Here is a 15,108-nt window from a genome sequence, read left to right as displayed (position 1 = left end):
ACTGTTTTTAGTTTACAGATTCCAACCATCATTTTAGCTTCTCTTAGGCTAGAATAGAAAGGCAAGAGCATAATGACTTTGAATTGAAAAGACTCATATTTAAAAAGAGAGCTCTCCTGGATAATGCTTTCTCACCTGGTAGATGGTATGTGTATGAGATTCTCATGAGTTAAGAGACATGATGTTCTCTGACAGAGCTGAATGGATCACAGAAGTTGATGTGTGAAACCATGTCTGACACTGAATGTGCACCCAGTCATGGATGCTCTTTTTTCTTTTTCCTCTCTCTAAGAAGATAGTTTTAAAATAAAACACCTTTTGGGGTCATGGTTCAATAGGTGAAATATATTTTTGTGCAAACATAGGAACAGAAATTGACCCATATCACTATCATTTTAATAAGACAAGATATAGTATCACATGGCTATAATTCTAGTTCTGAAAACAAAGGATCTCAATGGCTTTTTGTCCAGTTTTTCTACCTGTAAAGCCAGAGCTACAGGTTCAGTGAGAGGTCTTGTCTCAAAATCTAAGGAGATGTTAAAGAGATGATTAAGTCGTTAAGAACACTTGCAGCTCTCCTAGGGGACCTAAGTTCAGTTCTCAGCACACAAATATGATAACTCATAGCTCTTGGTATTCACAGTTCCAGGGTATCCAATAACCTGGATTCCGGTCACACTGGGCACTTGCACACAAGTGGCATATATTTACACATGTGCACATGCATGAGCTTACATGTGTGTGCATGTACACACATACATATACCACACATACACACATGACACACTTACACACAGCACACATACACAACAAACATATGCCCACATATAAAACACACATAAATAAAAACATTAAAAATTAAAAATAGAAAGTGAAACATATTAGAGAACACATGACACTGACTTCTGGCCTCTACATGTGCACATATACATACATACACATACACACACACACACACACACACACACACACACACAAACAGAATAAGGAAATAACTAAAACTAAATTACACACATTTAAAAAATATTTACTGTCCTAAGAGTGGAGCTGTAAGGAAGAAAGCAACTGTATAGCATGGTGGTGGTGTGACATACGCCTTTAATCCCAACAATCACGAGATTTAAACAGGTGAATCTCTGAGTTCAAGGCCAGCTTGGTCTACATAGTGAATTCTAGGACATCTAAAACTGCACAAGGAAACTCTGTCTAAAACCAAACAAAAGATCCACTCCTCTTCGTTTGCCTTTAATGAATGTGGGCCTCACCTTTATAAAGGGAAAACACTTTCAGGTTTCAAATCAATTCATTATTTACATTTTTTTTCAGATTTATTTTTATTTGATATGAATAAGTATTTGTGTGCATGTATTGTGAAGTAAGCCCAAGAGAAACCACCACACTAGTATTCTTAATGCCAAATGAAAAGTCTGCTTTGAAGCGGTGCAACCCCATAGGAAAAACAACAATAAAACAAACCAGACCCCCAGAACTCCCAGGGACTAAGCCATCAACAAAGAAGTACACATAGCTCCAGCTGCCTATGTAGCAGAGGAATGCCTTGCGGTTCAATGAGAGGAGAGGTCCTTGGTCCTATGAAGGCTCTATAGATGCCTCAGTGTAGGGGAATCAAGGGCAGGGAGTTGGGAGTGGGTGGGTAGGTGGAGGAACACCCTCACAGAAGCAGGTGGGGAGAGGATGGATAAGGTGTTTCTGGGAGGGAGGGAGACCAAGAAAGGGGATAACATTTGAAATGTAAATAAAGAAAATATCTAATAAAAACAAAAACAGATGGTAAATGATAAAGGCCAACACCTGAACTTGTCCTCTGACCTACCTAATCATACATCTGAGCTCACACACATACATACTACATATATATTACACACATGAAAACACATGGACACACACAGAGATTTTTGAAAGCTATAAATGATGTGTTTTAAATATGGTCATTTAGTGTTTTTAGTGTTGCCAGCTTCAAGAAACAACAAACTGTCCACTGAATGTTAAACTCCAAAATCCCCATTTCTCCTTAACCCTTTAAATTCCATTAATACCATACCCTGTGTATTTCCAGAAACATTCTCTAACTGTTCATCTCCTTTTATATTTTGCCTTAGTTCCTTTTGAATTTCAGTGACAAACACCATGACCAAGGCAATTTAAGAAAGCATTTAATCTGAGATTAACAGTTTCAAAGGGTTAGAGTTCATGGCCATTATGTTGGGGAATGTGGCAGTAATCAGGTGAGCATGCCACTGGACCAGAAGCAGAGAGTTCATACCTAGAGCCATATGCACAAAGCAGAGAACTAACTGGGAATGGCTTGAAACTCTGAAACCTCAGTGCTCACTTCAACTGACACACCTCATTCAACAAGACCACACCTCCTAATCCTTCCCAAACATTTTCACCAACTGGAAGGCAAATATTCAAACATATAAGACTATGGGGGATATTTTCAGTCTAACAACCATATAGATCTTAGTTGCACATACCATAGTAATTTTAATATTTTCAATAGACTCACTTCCTCTTTGCTAGAAATGTCTATAAACAGTAGCCAAGTGAAAACACTATTACCCTGATAAAACTTGTTAAATGATTTTCTATGTCTATCATAAAAATTCAGATTTTAATATACCCTTCTATACCAAAAATGAAGTTAGCCCTGTTTCCTCTTTTTTGTTTTTTTTTGGTCTTTTCGTGACAACCAGATTTCTTTTAGCTCTACAATATTGGTCATTATATCTGACCTGATATGCTCTTCTCACAGTGTCTTCTAGATGTGATAATTTTCTTGGAACATGAATTTGTCTAATTAACCTTACCTTTCACATGTTCCACTTATGTCTATGTTCCTTAACTCCTTACTTATTTATTGTGTTTTTGTGCATACATGTGTTTGTGGCCTATGTGTGAGTGGTGGATGCCTCTGTGTGTGTGTTTGTGTGTGTGTGCATGTGTGTGCGTGTGAACAAATGGAGGATCCAGGAGAACATGGTGTATCATTCTTTTTTTATGATCCACATGTGGTGATTTGAATGAAAATGGCCCCCTATAGGCTCATAGAGAGAGGAACTGTTCATGGATGTGCCATTTTTGGAGTAGGTGTGGCCCCACTAAAGCAAGTGTGTCACTGAGAAACATATTTAAGTTTTCAGAGGCTCAAGCCAGTCCCATTGTCACTTTCTCCTCCCGCTGACTTATGTTCTGAGTGTAGAATTCTCAGGTACTTGTCCAGCACCTTGTCTACTTGCATGCATCCTACCATGGTGACAATGGACTAAATCAGATGAGAAAGGTTGGAATAAATACTAAATCAGTGCTTTGAGCTTCTAACAAAGAGAATGAACAGATAAAAGGTGAGTGGAATAACCTTAAATTTCCTAATTTGCCTGGTGTCTGGAAGCTGGCCTTCTTCCATTTGAACAGAGGAGCCCTCTGAAGTTAGAAGTCTGCAGAGACCTGGTTGTTGGAAACAATCCTTTTGGCCCATAGATGCCCTGCCATGGCTCCACTCTGCCTGTGAAGGAGGAGAAGGCCATTCCTGAGAGAGCACCTATTAGCAGGTTGGAGCAAGCCCAGCAACACAGACTGCCTTGTTATTAATGGCAAATGAGCTGTGGCTGATGTTTTCAGAGAGCCTTTCTCTACTCTGGCCAATCCCTGTATCCTGCTACTTTAAGAATTCTGCCAAGGCCATTCTCAAATCTGCTCTCCCGAGTTCTCTAACGGGCAGGTAGCCAAAGTACTTTATGTATGGAGAACTAATTCAGGGTGAAGCAAGGTGATGTGGTCAGTTCCTGGAGCGAGAGCAAAGGAAAATGTCTAGAGAACCTATTTTTAGTTTCCATGGCGCCTAAATTAGTCTCTCAGCAAAAGGGAGGCTGAGAGCAGTCACTAAGTAGGTCCCTAAATGCTTCACACCTGATCCCAAATTGCATTTGCTCCTGTGTACTTCATTATAGAAAGGGCATGCTCCTTGCTATGGTATAGTCCAGGGCCCTCTACATACTTAGCACTTCTTGGTTACTGGGTGCAACAGTCCAGTACAACAATGCAGAAACAATGATCAACACCATATGTTGTCGGCTTGGGTTTGAATAACAGTGTAGCCCCTTTCCATATACATGATTTATTGCCTACATTCTACATGCTTCAGTGTTCTCATCTATCAATTGATGATAATAAATTTTCTAGTCAAGACATTTTTGGTAAGAATTAATTTAAATTAAAATGTCATTATCTAGCAGATGAAATTGTTTGATTACACATTCCCCAAGGATACATTCCCCTTCTCATGCTACTCCCTTAATTTTTGCTGTGATTTCAGAATTCAATTGGTATGGGAATAGAACTTGAATTTGATTTAAATTGGCACCATGAGGTTGGAGAGATGCCTCAGTTGTTAAAGTACTGGGCATATAAGGATAAAGATCAGAATGTGATCCTTATTAGCTACATAAAAAGCCAGGCATTCTGACCTTGTACCTATAATTCCCTCATCTGGGAGGGAAATTCAGGAGGATCCATAAAACTCATGAGCCATGGAGTCTAGACAAATTGGGGAGCTTCACATTTACTGAGAGACCATCCCTTCCAAAACATGAGGAAGTGAGTGATTGAGAAAGACACTGGAAATTGACTTCTGGCTTCTATTTGTGCACAGGCACAGACACACACATAGACACATGGACACATAGATACACATACACATAGCAATGATTTCAAGTTGATCACAGATAAGAGCTCATTCTTACCTTCTTGTGAAGTCTTATTAATACCATCCAATGTTCCTACTTTGTCTTTAGAAGGTCATTAGTAGTAAACAGCTCTGACAAGTCTCAGTTGTTATTTTATTTTATACTCATGATTTTTGTGCACAATTTACATATCATCTTTTTTCACTCCGCACATGGTAAATATAGCATCTGAATAAAATATAATCTCTACTTTCAAAATGTAAGAATAAGAAACACAGTAAAATAACTCATAATGACATTTAAACCAACCATGGATGAAGTTTATAACCATGGGACCTTGTGATTGCTATCCCATATTAACGCTGTAGTTATCACCATTTCTTTCATCACACTTTAAAAGTCACATGGTGTTAAAAAGCTAGCAATGCACTTCTCAGTACATGGGTCCAGTACTGTGAGGTGTCACAGCAATGATTTCAAAAGGGTGTGGTTTTGATAGAGAAAAGAATAAATACCAGGCCGGGTGTGGTGGAACACGCCTTTAATCCCAGCACTCAGGAGGCAGAGGCAGGTGGATTTCTGAGTTCGCGGCCAGCCTGTTCCACAAAGGGAGTTCCAGGACAGCCAGGGCTATACAGAGAAATCCTGTCTCGAAAAACCAAAATAAATAAATAAATAAATAAATAAATAAATATGCATGTGAGTAGTACTCAGTGGCTTCTAGAGTGAATACAACTCTATTACACCAGATTTAGGATATGTAAATATGTTTCTATCTGAATATAGGAGAACATGGCTATGTAACTATATTAAGCACTGGGCATATAACAGATATTTAATATTTTCATAGGACCCCAGAAAATTCTAGTAGTGACTCATTGACATATTGTATTATTTCACCACTTTAAAAGGAATTTTATTTCTACTTTTGCTTTACACAATCTCTAGTCTATGCTAGCTCTGAACTCACTGAATCCAGGATGATGTAGAACTTCTGATCCTTCTGCCTCCCTCTACTGAGTGGTGGGACTCTAGGTGTGAGGCACTGGCCTGGTTTATGTGTTTTACCACCCAAGAGAGACCCAGAATTCTCTGCATGTCAGGTAAGTATTCTCCCAACTGAGCTACATCCCAGCCCTGAAGTAATCCGATTATCACAAGAATAAACTTTATTGAACCTTAGAAATATATTCCTGTAAAGGCAATGGCAAGCAAAACCACAGAGAATTTAAAGGAGTTCTTACTATTGGTTGAATAAAGGAGTTGTTGATTGAAAAACACATGTACACTACCATGTAACTATCAAATAGCAGTAGAAAAGCAAGAAGGAAGATATTCACCCATAAGCTGATCTTAATAAATGCACTACATGGGATTCCCTTCATAATTGTCTTGGGGAAAGAAGCAGTTTGGGATAGATTGTTGACTAAACTGCCTTAATTGGATCTTCCAAACAACTAAATAGTACAGGTCAAAATAATTTTTGATTGACATTTGATTTTGAGGTATAGTAGGTATTCTAGGCTCAAGCTCAGACCAAACAACTGAGAAAACTTTTTAATAATGCAAAAGAGAAGGCCCTCTACCATCCGCTGCTTCTTCTTACATCATGACTTATTATTCACTTTCTGAAAAGGGATCTTTCTGCCAGATGGTAAAAGTTTAAATCCCCTAGAAGAGTCTAGAAAGGGGTTTAATTGTGGTCAGAGTTTAAATCGGATGAGGTTGGGTAGCTTATAGAAGCACCTAGTAAGATTTTCATTTCACCCACTTTCCTTTATGGTGAGGATGAATCACAACACAGGTCTGGTTCAAGTTCATAGAAGAGACCACTTTAAAAAGCATACAAAGATTCTTAAGCATATTTCACTAAAATAATTAGTGTGATATTTGTGTAGTATGTGCTTGGCTGTATGCACTTGTGTACATGTGAATACAGAAGCAAGAAGTTAGTATCATGTGTCTTCCTCAACTTCTTTCTTCCTAATTTTTTTAAAGATAGGGTCAAATCTCTAAACTGACTGGCACGAATACCTGTGCAAGAAGTTCCAGGGATCCTCCTATCTCCTCCTCGGCACCAGGATTGCAAATGGGGGCTACTTCTCATCTGGAGCTTTAGGGTTTCAGATGTGTGCCAACCTCACACTGAGAATCAGGGATTCAGATGTTAGGCAACTCCCACTCTGCACATTTAGTGTTTCAGGAATGTGCCAATGCTTATCCTGAGGACCAAGGTTGCAGTTGAGTGCCAACCCTAATTCAAAGCACCTGTGTTTCACACGTGCAACACCAATGCCTATGTTTCATATTATCCTGAGAACCAAACTCATATCCTTATAGCTCAATATACTACTACTATAGTGCTGTGTAATCCAATATTGTAGTCTACAGACAATGTGGCTCATGAGAACTCATGTTTGAACAAGAATGAAAATTAAAACTTTGCATTGATTGAATTTTGTGATGAATAAAATCATTTCAAAAATTGAAAGCTTAATATCTAAAAGCAAATGTTAAACAAAACTTTCTTTTGGACTGTTAATTATATGTGGAAAGAAGTTGGGTTGCACAAACTAACATTTGCGCATGAGGGGATGGACACTCAAAGAAGAAAGGTTAGCACCTGCAGTAGGCAGAAAGCCTAGGAAACTGTCTCACATGAATACCAGGTAAATCACATCACTATAGCAAGTTCCAAAGGCTGGAAGGTTTACCAAGTAGAAATTTCCACTCCCTCGTTTTGAGGCTGGAAAAGACAAAATAAAGTTATTGGATGATTTGGATTTAGAAGATAGGCAACTTACAGATTAGTAAGTGAAGGAAGAAAAAAATAAGTATTCTTTTGTATGTTCTTTTCAAGGGTGCTCACTCCATCAGGATGGGTTAAACACCTTTTCCCCAGAAGATCATTAGTAAATGCCATTACAGTAAAGATTTAAGTTTTAACAAACAACTTTGGAATAACAATTATTTTTTCTTATTGAAAGTAATATTAATTGTGCTGCACAACTAGAGTAGCTGTGCATGGAAACTATCCTGAGAAAATGATCAGAAAAGTAAAGTGAGGTCAGGAAACCTTGGAGGTTAAGGAGACAGATATATGTCAATCTTGAAGGTTGCAGCACTAACTGGTAGATATCAAAGCACTCAAATGATTCCACAGGTCACATTTCCACTTAAATCTTCTACCACCTAAGGCTCAGGGAACATCACAAAAAGGGGCCTGAAAAATATGTAAGAGTCAGAGAATGAGGAGTCTTGAGAAATTCCTTTTCTCTGAATATGACATGGCTGTATGTGTGAACTTATTGCAAGGGAGGCTTCCTGCACAAGACCTCACAGGATTGACTTGGTGAAGGATTACTAAATGGAACATGAAGTGCAAACCTCTAATATGCTGAGGAACTTTTGATAAATGAGATAGTTGCTAAGAGAGTGAGAGTCACTTTTCTGTAGGAATATGACCACTGGTAGGTTGCCAGTGACTTAGTTGATGACTTCTCACTCATCTGCATATTGGCCTTGGCACTAATAAGAACCAGTGGGTTGAAGACATAAACATAAAAGGAGGGTATAATGTTGAAGAGGAAATTGTGATGGGGGGTAAGAGAGAGAGCGATAGGGAGAGGTGTGTTTGGTCTAGGAACCTTGTATTTATATGTGTAATTTTCAAATAATATATAATAATGTTTATTAGTGTTAATAAAAGAGAACTGGGTTTATATAAAGGTGACCAGGAGGGTAGGCAGTGAGGGAGATGTAAAGTGAATAAGTAAAATAATAATAATGTTCCAGGATAGCCAGGGCTGTACAGAGAAACCCTGCCTCAAAAAACCAAAATAAATAGTAATAATAGTAATAATAATATTAATAATGGTATGAAAACATATTGCAGACTGACTTCGTCAACCTGGATTGTATTTTGGGCAGTCTAATAACATGCAATGTATTCCCATTGGAGGGACAGAGAGAGAGAGAGAGAGAGAAAGAGAGAGAGAGAGAGAGAGAGAGAGAGAGAGCACAGATGGAGATAGAGATACATTGGGTGGTAAGTAAGGCATGTTTCTGAACACTTCATTCTTCACACATCACACATCATAACTTCTTGGGAGCTAACAGAGTATATATTTTGCTTTAAAAATAGGGATAGTTTGCAATGTTTATAGATTTCAGTCTCTTACTCTGTGCTTAGGACTTGTTGCATTGGTATAAAACCCCATCAAGGAGTTATAGTTATTGACCAGAGAGAGTTTGATATGATTTGCAGTGAGATGGCAAACGGCAGTGAACCTGGTCCAAAGAGCCAGCTCATTCCAAGCATTTTCAGAGCAAATGAATACGGAAATGCCGTCTGATACCTGGGGATTATTGAGTTCTTCTATTCTCATTTGAAGAAAATAATAGGCTGGAAAGAATGAATCATTTTGGTGTGTGTGCATGAATGAGAGAGGGAGAGGGAGAGGGAGAGGGAGAGGGAGAGGGAGAGGGAGAGGGAGAGGGAGAGGGAGAGGGAGAGGGAGAGGGAGAGGGAGAGGGAGAGGGAGAGGGAGAGGGAGAGGGAGAGGGAAACACGTTTAAAGAGTGCTTGGAAGCCAATAGGATTATGTAATGGAAAATCATATATGTTTAATGAATTGTATTATGAGTGAGGAAGTAACAAATCATCACAACTTGTTTTTAGCTGTGCATGTGTGCGTGAAATATATTCTTTTGTGATTGTGTGTGTGTTTGTGTGTATGTATATGTGTGTGAATGTAGCTTGCCTATTAAGGTAGGCCAGGTGGCTGAAAATCTTAAGAATCCTCTCTAATTCTGAGATTTTATGCAAGTGTCACATAACTGCCTTTTCTTCTCCTTTTTAAAATATGGGTTGAAGGAATCAAACTCAGGTCTTCACACATATTTGACAAACACTTTATTGGCCGAGTCATCTGTCTAGCCACTGCATATGTTTTGTTTTGTTTTAAATCTTAATCTTGTTATTTGAAATTTCTGGTCTCCAGAAATCTGGAATGGGTACAGTAGGCAGAGCTAAGGAATCATGACACTAGTCTTCTGAGGATCCTGAAGAATAAAATACTCACTTCAAGAGTATTCAGTTCAAGAGCTCCAAGCTTTTCTTCATTACCAATCATCTCTTTATCTTCCAAGTTAATGGCATATTTTCAAAACTCTCTAAAGCTCCCACCTCTCTTTTCCATATATGGAATATGAAGGACTTTTATGGGGGACCACCTGAATAAGTTATGATAAACTCAAAATCTTTAATAACTGGCAAATTCATTTTGTTACTAAAAAATAGCATAAAATAGGTGATGAAATGACATATCTGTATTTGACTGGCCATTACATTACTCTTTTCACACTGATACCAGCACATGTTGAGTTTCTACTGTTCCTGGAATTCTGCAAAGATCAAGTTTCTTTTTCCCACAGTTGTATAAGGCATTTGACTCAAATATTTATAATAGTAATTCAAGATCTTCAGCTATTAAATAATTGTTTCTTTCCTCCCAATCCCTATAATTATTTTTATACATGACAGGTTTCTGTAGCAGAAAGTACATTGCCTTTAAATGATTTTTTCTGTATGTTTATAGTTTTGTGTGCTGCTGCCTACAGAGAACATAAGAGGCTGTAAGATCCCCTGGAGCTGTTGTGCACTAACTGACATGGGTCCTGGGAACAGAGCCCTCTCCAGTAAGCCCATGTAAGCACTGAGTCACTGCTCCAGGGCAGTGAGTGTACCTCCTTTGCTGTGATCATTATGGTCAACCTCCTTATCTATAGTCAACCATAGGCCTTCTGTCTATTGTCACCAACTAAAATTACATCTGTGGTATACCTTACCTTAGTGATTGGAGGATGATCTATTTGCCACGTTCCTAAAAGGTTCAAAATTTCATGCAAGACCATATAGTTCAACACTAGTTAGGAATCTGCCATTTACCTCTCTTTGCCACAACTGCTTTGTTTCTTCATGTTTTTCCTCATAAGGCTTTTCATTTCCATGCAATAAACTCCTCTACTCCTGTTAATAACATATTTATAAGTCCTGTCCCAAGTTTGTAACACATGAGAGTTTACACCACTACTGCCATGTGACAGAACAGCTCCATGTCCCTCAAAATACACTTTGGTTCTTCTTTCTTATTATCCCCACTCTTGACATATACAGAAAACTTTATCAACAGTCTTGATCAATAGTATTCTCTACAAAGACCCCATGATATATGTGATATTTTAAAGCTAGCCCTCACACAAGACTATGTTTTGAAAGGATTAATATGTGTTTTATTGTTAAAAGTGATTCTGTGAATGTCTGATAATGTTCTTATTGCTCTCTCTCCCTCCCTCCCTCTCTCTCTCTCTCTCTCTCTCTCTCTCTCTCTCTCTCTCTCTCTCTCTCTCTGTGTGTGTGTGTGTGTGTGTGCGCACGTGCATGTTTATGTAAGTATTCTCCTCTGTTCTTGTATATTTGAAGGCTGGAGGTTGACTTGAGTTATCTTCCTTTACTGTTCTCCACCTCATTTGTAACAACAGGATCTGTCATTAAATCCAGGGTTTACTGTGTTGGATATTCTGGATGGTCATCAATCCTCACAGTTATACAGATCCTTCCTCCTGCATCACTGTTACAGTTAAAGGCCTCACTCCCAAGTTTTATTTGGCACAGGGAATATGAGCTCAGGTAATCATGCCTGTGCTCTTTATCCCCAGAGTTGTCCCCTTACACCTGCAGTGTATTCTGCCAACCTAGTGTGAATATGCACCTGGATATTTTCAGCTCATAGAAATGATATCTGAATCTGCCAGTACTAGGTAATTTTCTATGTACAGATTTTATTTTAATGAAATCATAATTAAGACATGAATGTCCTTATATGATAATAGTTTGCTGCCAAATAAAGAACTAGCAAGCTATGATCCAGAGAGTCTGTTGTTTCTTGGCCCACCAATGGTTTTAAGAATGAGTTTAATCCTGTGGAGGGAGACTTAATATGAGTCATAAAGTGGTTGGTTACTGCCTTAATGTTTGTGTAGCTTTTAAACCAGTGCACATGTCTTCCCAGGCCAGTTCTGTGACTTCACATAGTTTCTGGCTTCATCCTTTTACCTAAGAATTTTATTGTTTTGTTTGTCTTAATGACTGTATAATCTTAAATTGTGTAAATAGCCCACATTTTTATCCATTCATCAGTTGGTACATATCCAGATTATTTGAATTTCCTGGCTATGTGGAATAAAGCAGTAATGCCCATGGGTGAACAGAGCTCTATATTAAAATGCACGGTGTCCTTGGGGTATAAACCCAATAGCTGTATTATGTGGCAGATATATTTCTAGCTCATTTGGGAAGCTACACACTGGTTTCCATACTTTCTGTATGAGTTGTGATTTCTTAACAGCAATAAATGCTCCTCTTTCCTCATGTCCTAGACAACATTCAGCATTTGTCAGCATTTATTTTTCATCTTAGCATTGACTGGGATGAAGTGAAATCTCAAAGTAGTTTGAATTTATATTTTCCTGATAATAAAGGATAAAAAGCATTTAAAATAGTTTTCAACCATTTGCATCTTTTGAGAACTCAGTCTTTAGTTGCAATCTTCATTTAAAAAAATTAGTTGTTTATTTTTAAAAAAAGTTTTTTATCTCTTTGTATATTACTTAGGCTGAATCTTTATCCAATGTATTTCTAATAAATTTTTGTTCATTTGTTTGTTTGCTTATTTACAATTTAGGAGGTTAAACCCTAACTTTTGATGGTGTTCTTTGCTGCAAGAATTTTCGGTTTGATGAGATAATATTTATTTAATTATCAGTGTTAATACCTGTGTTATTGGGATCATGTCCAGAACATCTTTTCCTGTGTTAGTGATTGCAAACATATTTCCTACCTTCTCCTTTTTCAGACTAAGGGTATTAGATCTTATAATGAGAATCTTTGTTCCACTTAGAGTTGAATTTTATACACTTTAAGAAGAGGAATTCAATTTAATTTCTAAAAAGGGTCTTCTCTATAGTCCATGACATAACCAAGCATAGCTAATTGGCTAGGTTTACAGGGCCAAGCCTGATTGCCTTCCCATTGATCAAAACGGTTGATTATCACTATAAAGTGTGACTATTGTCTCATTACTGCTTGTTCTGCATGCATTGAAAATTACTTTGTAATGACACTGATATTCACATCCATGTTATCTATGAATTTAGAGAAGAAAGGAGTAAATTTGTGAGTAAGCTGACCTTTAACCTTCCTCATGCTCTTCTTTCTGATGCACCACTTTTCCCATTAGCACAGTTCCTCCTCCATCAGAATCATCTGCTCTATTTGCTACCTAAGATGTTCACCGACTTTTCTGAGCTGTTGTTTCAAAACCCTCCCACATTTACTAAGGTGTGCTCTCCCTACTTCTGTTGTTACACTAAAATAAAGTTCAGTTAGAGCTTTTCCTTTTGTTTTAATCCTCTTATATACATATAAAGAATATTTATTTACTTATTTATTTAATTTTCCTTCTTTTTCTGACAGGATATTTGCTATCATATCTTTTGATTTTTTAACTCTTCCTGTTATTATAACTGCTACTAGGGCACATCAGGAATCTTTTGATATTGTATTTTATAAGTTGTTTGTCAAAATATTCCATTTTACCCTTTTTATTTCCTCTTGAGATCTTCATTTTATTTGGATGAAAGTCCTCATCCTTATTTCTGGGTACAAATTAATATGATCTGACATAAAGCTTGTGAATTTAAGAATAATCTTTCTATAAATGTTAAGGTTTATCTTGTGTAGATTTCATATGTACTGGAAAATAATTCCTTGGCTGTATTGGGGTGGAATGTAAAATGAATATTAGTTACACTATATTTCATTCATAGTGCTTATCATTTCTTATATGGCTTTTCTGATCCCCTTGTTATTTGATACAAATATAAGTAGGACGTTAAAAATTTTAGACTCTGGCTTTGTAGGGTTGACCTTCCTTCATAAGAAGTCATGGAATCTCAGGTTCTTCTTGAGAAAGCTGATGTTCATATTTTAAGACTATGCTTAACAAGTATGAATATACAAAATATACAGCAAAACTCATTACTTTGTATGTTAACCTAAGAAAACACTTTAATGTTTAAACAGTATAAATATTTTTTAAAAAGGTTGATTAATAGAATGTGCTCCACAGCCAAATTTCTATACCAGTGAGAGTTGTAGATCTAACTTCATGTGCGTTTTGAAGGTTTTACAATTGTGTTTATAATTATGTAAAACTACAATTTAACAGACAGTTTGAGATGTAATCAGTAGTGTATTTTCAAGGCTTGGAATATTTACAGATCTGTAAGCACAGTGTGATGGTCTGTATATTCTTGGACCAGAGAGTGGTGCTGTTTGGATGTGAGGCCTTGTTGGAATAGGTGTGACCTGATTGGAGTAGGTGTGTCATTGTGGGTGTGGGCATAAAATCCTTACCCTAGTTGCCTGTAAGTCAGTTTTCCACTAGCAGCCTTTGGATGAAGATGTAGAACTCTTAGCTCTGCCTGTGCCATGCCTGCCTGGATACTGCATGTTCCCACTTTGATAATAATGAACTGAACCTCTGAACCTGTAAGCAAGCTCCAATTAAATGTTGCTTTTATAAGACTTGCCTTGGTCATGGTGTCTGTTCACAGCAGTAAAACCCTAACTAATACACACATATTGTAATAGACTTAGGAGATGTTATAGACTCATTCTGGATACCATCTATAGATAATCTCAGACTTTCTTGAACTGAAGAGTCCCTCTATCTGATGTTTAGACATAAGTTCAGGGTACAAATTTCATTTCTTTGTGCTCTCATACTTTGTAATTCATTCTGTCTTGGGGAAGAAATATCACTATAACAAGTTCAGTAACATTCCCTCCAACCTTTGTGATGATGGGTGGAAAGTTTCCTCCCAGCCTGGAAGAGGCATTTGGAGTGAGCTGCTTCTGTGCTTCTTGTGAGAGATCAACAACAGCATGTGAATCTGTAGACACTGCTTTATTTTTTGTGCCCTGCAGACGCCTCCTTTCTCTCTGATTATGCCAGAAACATAGACATTCCTTTGCAGGCCTTTCTTTTCACATTTGAAGGCTTGACCAGATATTCTGAATATTCTCTTTTCATCAAGACTAGTAAAATCAAAGGGCAAGGGTAGAGTAAGAAGGCTAAATATCAGGTGGATGGGAACTTAAAATTGTCAGTTTCTTCCCTAATATTTTTAGTATCATTTGCTTCTCGGGACATTCGTATCATTTCTGTACAGTTTTTCTATATTTTTAGTTCTAATCAATAAGAGAGTCTTACTTCATTTGTCCTGTAATTATTGTATTTTAACTCCCCATTATCCATATTTACATGATAATTAA

Source organism: Mus musculus, chromosome 1, assembly GCF_000001635.26.
Source record: "Mus musculus strain C57BL/6J chromosome 1, GRCm38.p6 C57BL/6J".
Classification (NCBI taxonomy): Eukaryota; Metazoa; Chordata; class Mammalia; order Rodentia; family Muridae; genus Mus; species Mus musculus.
This window is presented reverse-complemented; position numbering follows the sequence as displayed.